At 33.3% G+C, this 4810-nt stretch overlaps 1 long non-coding RNA gene across 1 annotated transcript; it reads right to left on the bottom strand.

Moving 5' to 3' along the window:
• Positions 1-744: 744 nt before the first annotated feature.
• LOC144290219 (uncharacterized) lies at positions 745-4515 on the bottom strand. The gene is made up of 2 exons (XR_013358005.1): positions 4312-4515; positions 745-998 (listed from the first exon to the last, which is right to left on the bottom strand). It is a non-coding gene; the product is annotated as an uncharacterized LOC144290219 (long non-coding RNA).
• Positions 4516-4810: the final 295 nt, after the last annotated feature.

Genomic DNA, 4810 nt, shown 5'->3' with positions numbered 1-4810 from the left:
AGCTTTACTCAGGAGCCTGGCCACCTGGGGGGAAGGCAGACTCTTGTTCAAAGCCAACTTCCAAGTTTCTGCCTGGCCTAGAGATTTTTAAAAGGGTTTAAACAGTTATCTGTTTAGGATGAGTGATAATGTTTATTCTCATGTTTTTTTTTTAATTTAAAAAAATTTCCTATAATTAACATATTATTTTGTAATTAAATTGTATATAATTTTTGTTTTAGTCAATCCAGATTGCTGTAACAAAATTCCATAGACTGAGTGTTTTGTAGACAACAGACATTTATTTCTTACAGTTCTGGAGTCTGGAAAGTCAAATATCAAGGTGCCTATAGATTTGGTTTCTAGCAAGAGCTATCTTTGAGGTTCAAAGACAGTTGTCTTTCTGTGTGTTCTTACATGGGGGTAAAGGTGGGATCTCTCAGAATTTTTCAAAGGGCACTAGTTCCATTCATGAGGAACTAGTCTCAATTTTTTATTGTTACATTGAGTGAAAAATCCAGAAAGCTTTTAAAATATATATGAGATGATATAATTTGGTTACATGCAAAATCAGCATTAAAACACAGGAGCCCCAACTCCCATTGTATTACTTCACTATACAGGTCTTTATTAAATACACAAATATTAACGAGAGCTAGATCTTTTATATTGTAATTCTTAAACTAAAACTCATCCTAATTTAAGTGTAGTGTTTCTAGGACTCTTATCTTAATAGAGTCATACCAGACCAATGAGAAAGACACATTTTTTTTTAAAGATTTTATTTGTTTATTTGAGAGAGAGAAAGAGAATGAGACAAAGAGAGCACCTGCAGGGCAGACAGAGAAGCATACTTCTCAATGAGTAGGGATCCCGATGTGGGACTCCATCCCTAGACTCTTGAGCCAAAGGCCGATGCTTAACCTACTGAGCCATCCGAGTGTCCCAGAAAGGCAGATTTAATCTTCATCACAAATGCTGCAGTTCTCCAAATAAGTGAAAGACTTTTTCTTCCTTTTCTAGAAAATTCATAGAGTCCCAATTATAAACATCATAGTATAGAAGTAAATAATTTGCCTTAGAAGGGATGCTATAGTAGATCTTGAATCTTATTATTTTGTTAAGTTGCCCAAATTAATACTTACAAAATAAGATTAATCCAATTGATATATTTCTAAACAAGTCAGATACATAGGTCTTATATATTACAAAAAGTCTCTACGGAATGGTATTGAACTGAATTTAAATCAAACTTTAAAAGCAGGGCAACATTTAAAAGTTAAAACTGATTTATTTAGCTTGCTCATTCCTTTCTTATATTTACTAATGGTCTTGGCATCAGCAAAATTGATGGGCTAATCATTAGATTCTACCAGAAAAAAAAATAATAAATGAAATAGGGAAGAGTTGTATTTCTAGAAATCCTAATTTTGAACCAAGAGATAAACTCTCAAGGTTATTTATTTCCTTTGCTAGTCCTGTCAGATGTTCAAGTACTTTATTCTATAATGAACTTAGGAAGATATAATTGTGTATACTCAAATAGCAGCCATAACTAGCTCATGTCCAGAGAAACTAGAAAGTAAACTTTAGTGTTTCTTTATTCTTTGAGATTACAATAGTTCCAATTTACTAAAAAACAGGTTAAAAATTCACCAGAAACACTTATGTTGTTTCTAGAATACATTATTTTTCACAAATTTTTTATCAAAGGATTCCTGAATTTGATGTCTTCAATTTTTAATCCAAGCACTCGTTAGTGGTCAACCTCCTATCTCTTTGGATGAACTAAACACCTTAAGCAAGGTTGGTTTACTTGGGCAGAAATTATAGATAACTAAATTTGTTAATTTTACAGATACAGATATTGAGTCTGGGAGATTAAGAAGTAGAGTCAGATTACAATCAAAATATACAAATCATCAATCCAATGGGAAATAATCCATCAGACAAGGGTTAGGGCTTGAAATAGAATCTGAGTAAGTAAGTCATAAAGACAAAAGAAGGCTCCAAGGAAATCAATAGAGAAAAGTTAAGAAACGTGAAGACATAAAAACCTGAGAATGATATATGTTTAGTTGGGTAGAGAAGGAAAAGTAGGTAATCTGGAGAGAATTTCAAACTACGTTTATAGAGTTCTGCAGTGTGGGCTTCTCCTTGAGGGTCTTCATTCTCCTTTACTTCCAGATTGACTTCCATGAAAATATTAAAATTTTTAAACTAATCAATTAATGGATTTTGTTGATGCACTTTCCTTGATGCTCCTTGATGCAGTCAAACCCTGATCTTCCCAGAACCAATATAAGGAGAATAAAACTGAAAGCACAATTATTTTCCCTAAATTTATCTCTTTCTAGGTGATTTCTTGCCTTTTTATTAACTATTTTTTTAAAAATTGATTTATTTAATTGAGAGAGAGAGAGAGAAAAAATGCAAGCCAGGCTAGGGGCAAAGGGAAACGGAATCTCAAGCAGACTTCCCATTGAGCAGGGAACCTAAATCCAGGCTCCATCCCACCATTCTGAGATCATGATCTGAGTGGAAATCAAGAGTCAGATGCTTAACCGACTGAGCCACCCAAGCACCTTCCTTGCATTTTATTAACTATTAACAGTCATATTTTATCTTCTAAGAAAAAAAGTAACATTTTGTGCTGAAGGTCCTTTCCTATTACAGCGGGCATAAGGATGAGTATTTAAACAGGAATTTCATTTCATTTTGGCATAGATGTAGATAATTTTCTCAGGATCAGAGGCCTATGTTCATTCAACTTTTGACATGCCCTGTTGTAGAAATTTTCACCTTAATCTTTACTACTTTAAAACTCTCCAGGATTTCTTAATAAATTCTCAAAAGTCTGTACCCAAGAGTAGTTGGATTTTTCTCTCTGATGCCAAAAGTTGAAAATTTTATTTTCATGGATGTGCCTGAGAAATTCTTCCCTAGACAATTGACGCCATTATCCATATCCTGCAGATATTTCAGCTTAAAAATTTTTTTTTTTCTGGGATCCCTGGGTGGCGCAGCGGTTTAGCGCCTGCCTTTGGCCCAGGTGTGATTCTGGAGACCGGGGATCAAATCCCACATCGGGCTCTCGGTGCATGGAGCCTGCTTCTCCCTCTGCCTATGTCTCTGCCTCTCTCTCTCTCTCTCTCTCTCTCTCTGTGTGTGACTATCATAAATAAATAAAAATTTAAAAAATGTTAAAAAAAATAAAAATAATAAAAAATTTTTTGTCTATGTGAAAAGTAATACGAGAATGCATATGTGTTTAATAATGATAAAGTAAAATAGTACTGTTTAATAAAATTTTGTTAGGCATTAATATATGTGTGATAATTATTGTACAGACACAGCTTTTAGAAATTATTAAGGGATTGTTTTCATCTTTTAATAGAAAATTATTAAACAACAAGTATCTTTCAATAATTATGTATGTTTCAGTTTCTATCTTCCGTAAATTTCATTGTAGCTAATTAAAGACCATATTTTTGCTATAACACAATAGCTAGAATATTTCAACTCTTAAGAAGAGAAATACCATGAGATGTAATACATTCATTCATAAAATATTTATTGAGAGATTATTATGTAGCAGGTACTGTTTTAGGTTGTGGAGATCCAAAACAAAAAACTAAAAACCTTGCCTTTAAGTAACTGACATCATAATAGGAAAGAAAGTTACCAAGGTAATCAAGAGTGTGGTAATATAAAAGAAAATAAACTTCTAACAACTTGAAATATCATTTTTGGACTAAGCATAAATATAAAATAGAATTAAAATATTTGAAATATTGACAACTAAATAAAGTTAAGTAAGGGTTAAAAAAATCTTTATTTTTTTTCAAAATTGAGAAGTGCTTCAAATACTTTGATAATTCATGGATATTCAACATCACAACCCAACATCTGGTATATTTATTCAGTATCATTTCATTAATTGCATAGGTAGCAGGGTGACAGAATTAATCAGTGACATGACCAGCATACTGAGTAATTAGAATGATAATGTTAGAATTAGATCATTAACAGCCTGCCTTTTTGCCTAATGATAGGGTATCTACTGTAATTATTAACAAAGAACAGAATAATAACATACTCAGTAAAGGGTTGTGTTTAATTGCACACAGTATATATGGTAGGAAAGTAAAAAAAAAGGGGTGGGGGCAAGGAAAAGGTTATGCTTAATAAGGAATACAGAATGTAGTCAGTTGGATTTTGTCATTAACTGAAGAAAAACTACACAGCCTCTCTTGCCTGAAACATTGTTACCATCCTCAAAAGAAATAATTTTCTCCCCTAGAAAGCTTATTGAATATCACGAACTTTTACCAGTGACTGCAGAAGTGCTGCTTATTTCTAGTTATTCCCTCCAGATCCAACCTTCATTCTCGATACTTCTTTGTGCCCTGGGAGAATATGATCTTCACGAACAGCATCGGTGGTTCTTGACTTCTAGGTTGCTCTTGCAATTTTGGCCAAAGGCATATACTTGCAGAAGAGGGGGTAGAGGGCAAAGGAAGAGGCTGGGTATTTTTTCCAGGCTTTCTTCCTCCTGAGTGGACAGGAAATTGGTATGTTTTTCTGTTCTTCCTGTGAGTATATATTCTTCCTTCCATAATTTCATTTTGGATGAATGACTCCCTGGACTGGTCATTTCACACCTAGTGATGGTAATAGTTTCTAGGCCTGAGTGCTTCACTCTTGACTTTTCATATTCTCTTTCATGAAATTTTTCCTGCCATGACTTAGCATCAGTATTGAATAGATACAGAAAATACTAGAGACTTGAAAAAATTCATAAATTTTAGTTTACACTTAAGAGCTTCTT

Source organism: Canis aureus, chromosome 2 (assembly GCF_053574225.1).
Source record: "Canis aureus isolate CA01 chromosome 2, VMU_Caureus_v.1.0, whole genome shotgun sequence".
In the NCBI taxonomy this organism is placed as follows: domain Eukaryota; kingdom Metazoa; phylum Chordata; class Mammalia; order Carnivora; family Canidae; genus Canis; species Canis aureus.
The sequence above is the reverse complement of the archived record's forward strand: the minus strand, read 5'-3'. Positions and strand labels throughout refer to the sequence as shown.